The 13257-nt window shown below is 37.5% G+C and overlaps 1 long non-coding RNA gene across 1 annotated transcript in view; it reads right to left on the reverse strand.

Moving 5' to 3' along the window:
* The window catches only part of LOC311069944, a 129119-nt gene that overhangs the window by 72471 nt on the left and 43391 nt on the right, over positions 1-13257 (reverse strand). The window lies entirely within an intron of this gene.

Here is a 13257-nt window from a genome sequence, read left to right on the forward strand (position 1 = left end):
AATAATTGCATTCGGATGATTTTAAGGGGAGAGAAAAGCCCTTGACGTGCCCGTGCTCTGTTAATGATGAATATTTACACGACATCGATCACATTTTTGCAAGCAATCTCAATGATTAAGAGGGGAGAGAGTCACCATGCATATTTAAACAATGCGAGAGATAATAAATGAGCCCTTTCAATACAATCAACAACCTCAGGCAAAACAGAGGAAAAAACATCACAAGAGAAAATATCTCGGTTGTTGACCACGCTGAAAGGCCAAAAAGACCCCCGTCTAAGAGCCCGGATACATATTCATACAGCAGCCTTGTTGCATTTAAACACAGCGTGTTTGGAACAGAGCGTGTTTACTGAAAAGAGAAACTGACAGGTCACATTAAAATGACCTGACAAGATTCTGAAAGGTGACTATCGGGGCAAAACGCATTATGAATTGCAGTTTTCGACCGGACTAACATGCAAACATGACAAATGTTTAATTCCTTGAAAGAGAGTGGGGGAAAAAAAGCCATTTTCTGGGAGACACTGTGGAGATGACATGTCAACGCAAGACTGTTCTATTATTTGCTTGAGTAATCATAACAATACAACATGCTTTCCCCCAAGAGTTAATTGCAATGTGGAGGAACAGGCCAATGCAAGCAATTCTATATTTGCACGAGTGTATTGGCGTGCTGCTTTTCTCTTAAGATAAGAGAAAATTTCTAATTTTAACATGACATGCAATACACATTGATATATCAATCTATTCTAGTAAAATATTGCTTCATAGTGGATATGGATGCTGTATATGTTATGGCTGTCAATTTATATAATATTTAATTCAAATTAATTCAATCAAATTATCACTATTTTTCGGGGGGAAAAAGCGCCAGAATGAAGATGAATATTGTGAAATTACAAAAAAGTGATAATGATTTTGTAAAAGATGTCTGCAAAAAAAAAAAAAAAAGAGTCATGGTTTCCATGTTTTATGGGGACTTTACATAGAAATAACGATTTTTATACTGTACAAACTATATATTCTATCCCCTAACATCCCCTATATAATTGTATTATACATTTATTCATTTGAAATTAACAGAGCCTAATCTTTTTTTAAATATTTATCTTTGATGGACTCTGTTTCTGGTTAACAACGACACACAAGAAAAAAAAAAAAAACTACAACAACTAACAAAAAACCTGTCAGTTTCAACAACTAACAAAAAAAGATATGCGAAATAAGTAAACCACTAATCAAGCACTTGGAGCACTTTGTTGTCAAAGTTTGCATCCTGCATCTAAAAGGAGATTTGGAGGGTGTGTGTGTCAGGGCCTGACAGCTGAGGATATTTGCATGCACACACAGTTTCACATGCAGTCACACAGGCAAGCTGCTGGGCTCTTATCACCTCAGATAAGGCCTGACTGGCCTTTTACCTAGGGGAGCCAGGTCTAATCTGAAAAAGCCTGTCACTAACAAAGAGAGATCCCTTCCTCAAGGATAGCAAGGCTAAAGTGAAACCCAACTTTGCTCCTCTGCCTCTTTACTTCCTATCATCGGCCCCTTCATTTGGGCCCAGACTTATTACACCCATAATGCAACACTTTAACCCCGGCTCAACCACTCCATTGCCTGTGGATATTGTCCCTCTTGCCCTTACTGTCTGATAAGTGTAAATGAATGGCCAAATAAATATTGACAAACTGTTTTCTTATTTCATTCCCTGCTGGATTGACTTTGTCTGCACCCTAGCAGTTATTACAATAAGCTCTCTGCCTCTTATGTGTGCATCTTCTTTCATCAATGATAAAATGTTGAGTTTAATCCAAGGATAATATGTCCGTCACGTTTATTGATGGCCATTGATCAAGGCACCCATGGCGAGATTAAACTGGAATATAGAAATATTGTTGCTGTTAATGATGGTGTCGGCATATAAAAAGCCGTGCACACAACTCAACAGTAAAGCGCAAGTTGCTTGTGTGATAAAAGAGTGCCCATATTCTCTAAAGGTAAGCAGTTCTGTTAACACACAAACTCTGACTTCCAGTAGAGGAGCTTTGTTAAGATTCATATCGGCAAATGTCAAAAAGAATTAAAAAGATAACTGTCATTCAGAATGGGCTTCGGCACTCTGACATATTGCTCATAGACGGGGAAGATAAGGCAGACCCCAGCCTCCTGTTTCTCAGTCAGAGCCCACTGCATTTCCTGCACATCCAAAGAGCTAATTCCCGCTCATATGAATATGCCATTTTCATACTGCCAAGATGATGAATCCCTGAACTGTACGTCACTGTTAGCCGGCCCTACCAAAAATGCCATATTAATGTCAAATGAGATATAACGATTTAGATTTGTCAGATTGCCCAGTGTCAGTCCACATCCATCCTGTGAGCTGGTGGAGATTTCCCATCAGACACTGAGGAAGAACAGATAACACACCTCTCTGTGTAGGGCTGTTCTCAATGGAAGCAAAGGGGCAAATAAAGTAATTCCAACTGCTCTGTCCACTGTAATTAATCAATAACAGAATACACATAGGAAGGAAGGAAGGAAGGAAGGAAGGAAGGAAGGAAGGAAGGAAGGAAGGAAGGAAGGAAGGAAGGAAGGAAGGAAGGAAGGAAGGAATCTATTATGAAAAAAGTTTTTTTCTAATACACATTGGCCACAATTAATTGCACCCTTTTATTCAATCATTTTTGCTACCTCTTTTTGCCCAACCTCTGAGTTCTCTCCTATAATGCCTGATGATTTTGGAGAATATCTGTCAAGAGATCAGAGACTATTCCTCCATACATCAAATTCTCTCCTCTTCCGTTTTCTATAGGCTTCAAGTCAGGGAACTGGAATGACCATGGCAGAACCTTAATGCTGTGCTCAGTGACCCATTTTTGTGTTGATTCTGATGTTTATTTTGGATCATTTTCCTGATAGAAGATCCAACCACTGCCCATTTCTAGCAGAGACGATCAGGTTTTGATTTTGTTCTGTCTGTTGGTATTTGATAGAATCCATAATGCCATGTATCCAGCAGTATATTTAATCATACACATGGGTTAATTTGTATCCCTGTGTGCACACATCTTGTGGGTTTGCTGCCAAAAAGCTCTTTAGTTTCATCTGGCCATAAAACCCGATCCTGTCTGAAGTTCCAGTAATGTCTGACAACTGAATATGCTAGAGTTTGTTTTTGAATGAGAGCAGAGGATTTGGTGTTTGTTTGTTTGTAAACCCTCCCTAACAACTTGTGGTGATGTAGGTATTGTTTGATAGACCCTATCAGAACTGTATTCTTTGGTTTTACCTACTGTAATGGATGATTAAGGGAATTTTGCCTGTGTGTTACCTCACATTTATACTCCCGTCATCCCTGGATCATTTTATATATATATACAGTGAGGAAAATAAGTATTTGAACACCCTGCTATTTTGCAAGTTCTCCCACTTAGAAATCATGGAGGGGTCTGAAATTGTCATCGTAGGTGCATGTCCACTGTGAGAGACATAATGTAAAAAAAAACCCCCAGAAATCACAATGTATGATTTTTTATTGATGTATTTGTATGATACAGCTGCAAATAAGTATTTGAACACCTGAGAAAATCAATGTTAATATTTGGTACAGTAGCCTTTGTTTGCAATTACAGAGGTCAAACGTTTCCTGTAGTTTTTCACCAGGTTTGCACACACTGCAGGAGGGATTTTGGCCCACTCCTCCACACAGATCTTCTCTAGATCAGTCAGGTTTCTGGGCTGTCGCTGAGAAACACGGAGTTTGAGCTCCCTCCAAAGATTCTCTATTGGGTTTAGGTCTGGAGACTGGCTAGGCCACGCCAGAACCTTGATATGCTTCTTACAGAGCCACTCCTTGGTTATCCTGGCTGTGTGCTTCGGGTCATTGTCATGTTGGAAGACCCAGCCTCGACCCATCTTCAATGCTCTAACTGAGGGAAGGAGGTTGTTCCCCAAAATCTCGCAATACATGGCCCCGGTCATCCTCTCCTTAATACAGTGCAGTCGCCCTGTCCCATGTGCAGAAAAACACCCCCAAAGCATGATGCTACCACCCCCATGCTTCACAGTAGGGATGGTGTTCTTGGGATGGTACTCATCATTCTTCTTCCTCCAAACACGTTTAGTGGAATTATGACCAAAAAGTTCTATTTTGGTCTCATCTGACCACATGACTTTCTCCCATGACTCCTCTGGATCATCCAAATGGTCATTGGCAAACTTAAGACGGGCCTTGACATGATTTCAAACCATGACGTCTTAGTGTATTACCAACAGTAACCTTGGAAACGGTGGTCCCAGCTCTTTTCAGGTCATTGACCAGCTCCTCCCGTGTAGTTCTGGGCTGATTTCTCACCTTTCTTAGGATCATTGAGACCCCACGAGGTGAGATCTTGCATGGAGCCCCAGTCCGAGGGAGATTGACAGTCATGTTTAGCTTCTTCCATTTTCTTATGATTGCTCCAACAGTGGACCTTTTTTCACCAAGCTGCTTGGCAATTTCCCCGTAGCCCTTTCCAGCCTTGTGGAGGTGTACAATTTTGTCTCTAGTGTCTTTGGACAGCTCTTTGGTCTTGGCCATGTTAGTAGTTGGATTCTTACTGATTGTATGGGGTGGACAGGTGTCTTTATGCAGCTAACGACCTCAAACAGGTGCATCTAATTTATCTTAATAAATGGAGTGGAGGTGGACATTTTAAAGGCAGACTAACAGGTCTTTGAGGGTCAGAATTCTAGCTGATAGACAGGTGTTCAAATACTTATTTGCAGCTGTATCATACAAATAAATAGTTAAAAAATCATATATTGTGATTTCTGGATTTTTTTTTTAGATTATGTCTCTCACAGTGGACATGCACCTACGATGACAATTTCAGACCCCTCCATGATTTCCAAGTGGGAGAACTTGCAAAATAGCAGGGTGTTCAAATACTTATTTTCCTCACTGTATATATATATATATGAAGGGGAATATACTTCAGAGATATTTTACTCATAAGAATTTCTAGGGGTGCCAATAATTACGGCCAATGTGTATTAAAGAAAAAACATTTATTTCATGATGTGATCCAATAATTCTGAATACGACTGTATATGTGTTTCCCATCTGTGTTTACTGTGCTGTATTACAATTTAATAAAATAGAGGTCATAGAGGTCAAGAGGAGAGGGTTCCCTGCCCAGCCCACAGCATGAGGCAGGAAAAACAAGCTTTCTGCATTTTAAAGGTCATTAATGAAGCAGAGAGGAACTGTTTAGCATACCGTACTCTCCCTCTCTAACAACATCATCAGCTTAACAAGTTCAAACTACAATGCATCAGCTCCAAGATACAATCTCCGATAGCAATTAAGCAGGAAACATGCAATTTGCTCAAGAAAGAAAATAGTCAATACCTATTATTGGATCTGCATACTGAAGTAGTACGTTTCTCCTAGACTATCTGCAGGCCCTTGAATTGAGTTCACTATAGCAGTCATTCTCAACCTAGGGTACCCCAACATGCATATAAGTAGTTTCTAATAAGTAGTACTTGGAAAGATTTATATTTATAAAATAAAAAATGATATACATAAATAAATAAATTATAACATATAAACAATAATAACAATAAAAATTAGAATTTATATATTCTATAGTTGTATAGTTTATTTTACCAAGTAAAAAATAAATAAAAGTTATTTAGAAATAATAGGCTAGTCCTGTAAACACCCGACATCAATACTCTTTATTAAACCACTGACCTTTCAGCCATGCCCTTGGTTAAAATAATAATAATAATAATAATAGTAATAATAATAATAATAATAATAATAACAACAACAATAATATGGTGGGTAAGGAAATATATCCTCATGATGTTGTCCAGTGGGTTGTCTACCATTCTTTTAACAGAATCGCCATGGTGATTGATTCACTGGGTCATTGCCAAGACCTCTCCTCTTCAACCACAGAGCAATATACACGTATACATTTACCACATGTGGCATTGGAGGGGAGCTTATACCCCCACGGACACATTCTATTATTCATTCTACTTCTCTGGCTTTCTGATGGTTCATCTCAGATCACTCTTTTGAATAGGACAACTGTTGATTTAAAAGGGAAAGGCTACATGTATAACCTGGCTGAAAACATATGCATAACCCACATTCAACTACACACTATTTCTATATGACACTCAGATTCACACTCTGACCTCTGTTGCCTTGAGAAATATTAACTGTATAGGTAGACACAAAGGCAACACACACAATGTTGAGAGGTAAGTACAAAAATCTTTTATTCGTCTTGTTCTCAAAACAGTCGAATTTTAGACTTTAGCTGCCACAAAAAAAAAAAAAAAAAAAAAAAAAAAAAAAAATGCAACAAAACACCCTATTTTGAATGTATGAAAGTTCAAGAAAAAGGTCACCCGGAAATGAAAATTGTCATTACTCATCCTCATGTTGTTTCAAACCCATATGACATTTTAGATAAAAAAAGAGAATAGAATGTTAAGGAAAAAAGCTGTACAAAGGCTACAGTAAAATGTTAATGGATTAACTAAGGCTACATTCACACTGTCAGTTTTGGGATTAACAAAACGCATTTACTTGCATGAGTCTCAAAATGTCTCGTTCACATAGCAACTTACAGTAGCGTCCGGAATACTGTCTGTATGGAACTAAAATGGGAGTCAAGCCTGTATTATACAATATAGACAGTGACCAAAGTAATATCAAAGATGGCACCATCCATAAAACTAAAAAGTCGTATCACTTTTGACACAACAAAAGTCCAATCGAGCTGCAAGTTCATCCAACAAATCTTCATTAACTGACGGCAGCTTTTATATCTGGGTGGAGAGACAGGAGCATTTAAGTCGTGCGTAGAACACAAAACTGACAGGAGAAGCTCCAGTGGAGAACAGTGACTGTATCTAAAACCTTCAGGTAGCTACAGTTACAGAAACCACACACAAAAACTCAACACATGGTAGATAGGGTTGTGCCGATGGACGATATCATCGTCCATCGTGATGGCTGACCGACATCACGATGGAGAGCCACCATCGTGATGCCACGCCCCCCACCCTGTCAGACCAGCCCAGTCTCACGGCAGTTCGTGAAATGGTCACGTAATCTATTGATTCGTGTACACCAGTGGTTGGGAACTTATGGCTCGCGAGCCACACCTGGCTCTTTGGCAAAAATCATGTCTCGCAAGATCCCTCACCCTTTACCAACAAACGATCGATAAAAAAAAAATAATGAAAAGTTTATGATAATAATAATAATATTCAAGTTGTACCGGCAAAAGTGCGTTTTCAGTGCTGTTCGCGAGTGTCACGAGTCACCACAGCAATCAACTAACTGCTTACGTTTCTGTGGTAACCTAACAGTTACAGCTCCTGCACTGGGATTCAAGCTGGCGAAAACCATTTTAGAACAGCAGCGAAAATGTAAAAGTAGGCTTTATAAACTTTAATATATAATTTTATTGAAACGGGTGCTTTGCTGTGCAAAGCGACATTTCGAAACATTTCACCCGCTGGCCACGGGTACTTTCATTTTTGCCGCAGGATGAAAAAAAACAAAAAGAGCAAGATGTGCTTTATATTGAAAATTAATATTAAAAGCGCGTTAAGTCGCGAAAGAGAACTGAATTGTACTGACAGGATGCTGTGTGCGCGCTCCGAGCGCAACACGGACAAGCAAAGCAGCCCTTCGGTTGCGCGCCTAAACGGCCAAATAAACACAGATATCTCAAAATGCCAAGTCGAGTATTCCCGTAAACACAGTAGATGTAAGTACTGTGTGTGCATTCTCTCTCTCACACACACGCACACGAAGAGGATTTATGTTCATCAGTTGGTAACTCAACCTCACAGTGAAAGCCCTGCACAATTAATTATATATTGCAACTTATTTATTGTTTGCTGAATATATGTTTGTTTTTAGTTGTCTATGGACCTAATAATTACTACTGTTGAAATTTTATTGAAAAAAAGCACGTTTTAAATAATAATATTAACCCCACCCCACGATATCAGCGTCCATCGCGATGTTTTACTGTAAACATCGTCAACTGCCAATTTAGGGGACATCGCCCAACCCTAATGGTAGACGCACGTTTGTGATGTGACCGACAACTAGTTGTCCAGTCTGAATCCGTTCACATTATGTCAGTTTTCCGAGAATGCGGTTGTGAGTCCTGAAAATTTACGAGTGTGAGTTTGGTTAGAATGCGTTGTCACACCCGTAAATAACTGTACTGTGTGTGAACATAACTGCATTAAGAACTCAAATACAGGACTGTCAAGTGTATCCTGCTGCAGTGTAAACATGGTACAACATATGTCAAATATGGTGAAAAACTGTAAACTTTGCATTATGTGTCATTTTGCTGTTACATTTATTGTTTTTCCAAGTAAAAAGCATTAATTATTTTACGAATAATTTACATCAATTTTTTTTTTACATATACATATATATCTGTAAAAGGACATTACCAGAAGTCTCTGCATGATACAGTATATTGTATTTTTTAGATAATTTTGTTTCTCCTAATTTTTGTTATCAGTAGGGTGTTTTGTGTTGCATGTTCTGTTTTAGTTCATGTTTATTGCATTATTTTCGTGACCCTGTGCATCGTCTATAACTGGCTGGACAGGCCACTGAATTCTGATTCAGCATGTGGTTTTCTATTTTACCACCTGTATTATTATAGTGGTTATGAGTAAATTTGAAGGTAAAAAGCAGATTATCAAGAAAATTGATGGCTTCATGAAATATATGGATATCATTTTTGGCAACAACAGCTGCATTTTTATACCACAAATTTAACTAAATATTTGGTAACCCTTTACAATAAGGTTTCATTTGTTAAAATTATTAATTAAATGAGTGAACATGAACCAACAATGAACAATATTTCTACAGCATTTTTTAATGTTAGCTACTGTTAATCTCAAAATTGACGAACATATTAAGATCAAAAGTTGTTTCTATTATCATTAGTTAGTGCACTGTGAACTAACTTGAACATGAACATTTTTAATAACTAACATTTACAAAGATTAAAAAATGTTGTAAACATGTATTGCTCATAGTTAACACATTAACGCATTCTAACAAATGAGATGTTATTATAAAGTGTTACCAGATAGTTTTACGCAGAAGCTTTGTGATGAACAAAAGTCATTATTTGCTTATAATTACACTGTAGCTCTCATTTGCATTACCACATATTCAAACTTGCAGCATTACAATTGATAAAGAAAATGTCATAATCACAGTAAATTGATTCCAAAATTGACGTTAAATGACTTAACTTGGTCTGTTCATCACACAAAGCTATTATTGCGTGGCATCAAAATTTAGTGCACAAATAATTTTATAGGTTGACAGTCTGAATCCCCATTTATTTTTTTCTGCTATTGAGTTCTAAGGGGGGAAAAGACAAAAAAAAAAAGACATTGAGGGTAAATAAATGATGGTAGAAATTAAATTTTTGGGTTTAACTCTTAAGACTCTTTGGCCTATACTGAAAATAAACAGCAGTGTCAACCCAATGCATGTCATTCCCTTAAGTGGTGATGACTAACAAGGCTTAAAGCTATTCTAATATAAACATTGCTATTAATGTCTTAATTAAAGATGTAAACGCCAACCCCGCTTCAAAAAATAAGGCCAGACATCAGAATTAAACATGTGGCAGAGTACCGAATGGGACGCCATGTTGGAGTAGATTCCCAATAAAAGAGAATTAGAAAGGAGCTGACCCAAATATCATCTCACCAACAGAGGAATCGTGTTATGCTAAGTAGTCCATAAAGGTACTTAAAGATTATGCAAAATTCTCTTTTAATGGATGACATGGAGAAATGAAAGACAGGCAAATCTCCAGGCAAGGGAAAGGTAACCGCCCCTTTCGTCTCAACGCGTGTGTGGTGACAGCCACAGGGCATGAAAGGAGTTGTGCTGTGGTACATAAAGGCAGGTGGGGATAGAGAGAGCTGGGCTGGGGCATTTTGGTAAGAAAATATTAAAGGTTTTGTAAAAGCTGATATTCATATGACTTCATATATGTATATATATATATATATATATGCATCAATAATACAAGCTACATAGTACATACAAAAACAAATTAATATGGTGTAATAAGTACAATTATCATTATATGTTAGACCTTTGTGCTGTGTAGTTACACACAATGAGAAACCATGTCCATCTAGTGTCATTCACCCCACCTCACTCATCCAGACCTCTCTCACATGCACACACATGCACGTTTCACCAAACAACAGAACCAGCAGTGGGGCAGCAGCAAGGCCCTTGTGGAACCCATGCACCGTGAACCCTGAATTTTATGACTTCATTATTTTCCTTCCCCGCAACGCTCGCTTTCATTTGAGCAAGTCTCCACGTTGGTATAATGAGAGTGCTATAAAAACGTTGCTTTAAAAGGGTTTGCATACTCTCCCATTCTCAGCTCAACCCTTCAGCAAGCATATGGCAGGTAATCAGGTCGGCAATCACAGTGCCCATAATACGTGCTGCATGATTTCAGCATTGTGCTATTATCCATCTGTTTCTGCACGGAGAGACATGAACCTTCCTGTGAGAGGTCAGTGCTTTCATGGCACTCCTGGATCCTCAAAGCTTTCTTGCCTTCTTCCTGGTAAGCGGCACTCCTGATTTCATATGGACTCTGTATTTATTTCCTTTTTCCGTCTTCTGGATAATTCCCTGACAAAGGCACATTTAGAGTCTTCGGTCTATCTATTCATCATATCCGTCCTATCCATCTATCTATCTATCTATCTATCTATCTATCTATCTATCTATCTATCCGTCCTATCTATCCGTCCTATCTATCTATCCGTCCTATCTATCTATCCGTCCTATCTATCTATCCGTCCTATCTATCTATCCGTCCTATCTATCTATCTATCTATCTATCTATCTATGGACAATGTATTTATTTCCTTTTTCCATATTCTGGATAATTCCCTGACAAAGGCACATTTAGAGTCTTCTGTCTATCTATCTGTCCTATCTATCTTTATTAAATCTATCTATCTATCTATCTATCAATCCATCCATCCATCCGTCCCTCCATTCATGCATCCATCCGTCCGTCCACTCATCCATGTGTCCATAATCCCACGTCTATGTATCTATCAACAGTAATGGTCAAAAGTGATGTCCAGCCTAGGATAATTGACATCTTCACCCTTTATCCATATATTATAAAAAAAATATCTTATTAAATAATCTTATTAAAAAGCATATTGCATAGTTGATCTTGGAGTCAAGGGCTTGACATTAACTTCTTTGCTCACCAGCCACTGTGGCTAGTGGTTTTCCAAAGTTATTAGCCACTCAGCATTTTCATTGGCCACAATATTGACATTAATACCATTTGGATAGACTGCCATTTAGATATTTTTAATATTATCTCATAATTTGGCCTGACGCACAGATCCATTACACTGTTTAACATGTTTTCATTCTCAACTGTTTACATTCACTTAACACATAACTGACTGAGTTTATGTGATTACTCGCCAAGAACTGCATTTTGACATTATTTTGTGTGTTTGAGTGTTTAAGTGCAGTAATCAGTGAAAAATAACTATTCTGTGGAAAATGAATATTGGAAGCATTTCAGATATTTCAGTGTCGATATGTATTGAAAAAACAAATAACAATGTATATATTATATATATAATTTCAACCCACTACGGTGGCTAGTAGGAGTGACTGCGTTACACGCCACTGCTGAAATCCACCCACATTTGCTGGGTTGACAGGTGTTAATGTGAAGCCCTGTTGAAGTCTGTTTTATTTGAGATTACACAATTAAAACATGTCAAATTGTGCAGACATAATTTTTGCCCAGGCTGTTATACAAAGAAGTTATGAAAACATGCAAAACACAACAAAGTATTATAACAGTTATGTTGAAATCAGAGTATTCTTTTTCCTTTTTTTTTTTTTTTTTTGCATAGTAAGATAAAACCTGTAGCTGTAGTTTGCCAAATAATTTCATCAGTCAAATACCTTAGTCAACTGTAGTGTTTTGTTCTTCCCTCATATTTTATATTTATTTTTATAAATATAAGAACTAAGAAAATCAGTTACAAATGTTGTCCTGATTCAGTTATTCATTTACAACCCACACTCAACATTTTCCCATGCTTTAAATAAATGCATATTGTGGTGAACCTTATTCAATGTAAAAGCCTTGAAACTACCAGAACATATGGATTAATTTATTTTTCAAGTGAGCATTTTCCAGTAAACCAACCACTTAATACCCACTTGCTTCTGACAGAGAAAGGATACATCTTATTTAAAATTGGCTTGTTCAAAATTGGAGCAAAAGTCTTAGTTCAGAGCAAGATAAATGCATCAGTCTTTGAATTGGTCTACAAGTGTTCTGCATGCTGTAATCTAAAACTTGCACATTGACATGGTTCAGTATTGGAATACGTAGGACCAATGCATGATAAAGGAATGCGTAGGACACAAGGACAAATGTGTGATAAAGGAGACAAGTGCACGTACTGTATGAGGTCAGATCGATAGATGAGCCTTATGTCATCATGCATACACATGCACTCACTCTCAAACACACATTTCTATCAAGCTGTGCACGATTCATACATTTTGAAGGTATGTTGAATGTACATTAAGTTACATTATACAGGAAGAAAATATCAAAGACATCTTTGCAAAAGGAAATAAGACCGAAATTGGTCAAGATAGTTCAATAAAAATAACTACCCTGAAGAAATGTTTATGACTGTTTTGTACAGGTATGTGGTGTATAAACGATACATGTGTATTGGTTTAAGAAAAAAGTCAAACATTTATATTATATTACCAATGATTTGTGTACCGGCTTTGGAAACCCAGTCAGAAGAGCCCTGAGTCTATGGAATTTACTAGACAGTTCTGCTAAAGAACAGTGGCAAGAAAAGCTACGATCTTTTGTTTGAATGACTTTATTGGGTTGTAAAATCTGAACGGAGGTGAGAGGTCAAAATGGAGAAGTACTGAAAGAAATGGTAAAATCACTTTTCCTGTAACAAAAAAATACAGCCTCTATATCAAGGAACGAAATATGAATTGAACACAAAAGACACTCCAAATCAGAATAAAATACAATAGGCTTTGGACCAAGACAAGACGATAAAACCTTCAATAAGAAGAACAGTGCTGATGACAACTTAACCCTGGATCTGGCAGCTAGAATGGAA

The sequence above is a fragment of the Abramis brama genome (assembly GCF_963993115.1).
Source record: "Abramis brama genome assembly, chromosome: 19".
Classification (NCBI taxonomy): Eukaryota; Metazoa; Chordata; class Actinopteri; order Cypriniformes; family Leuciscidae; genus Abramis; species Abramis brama.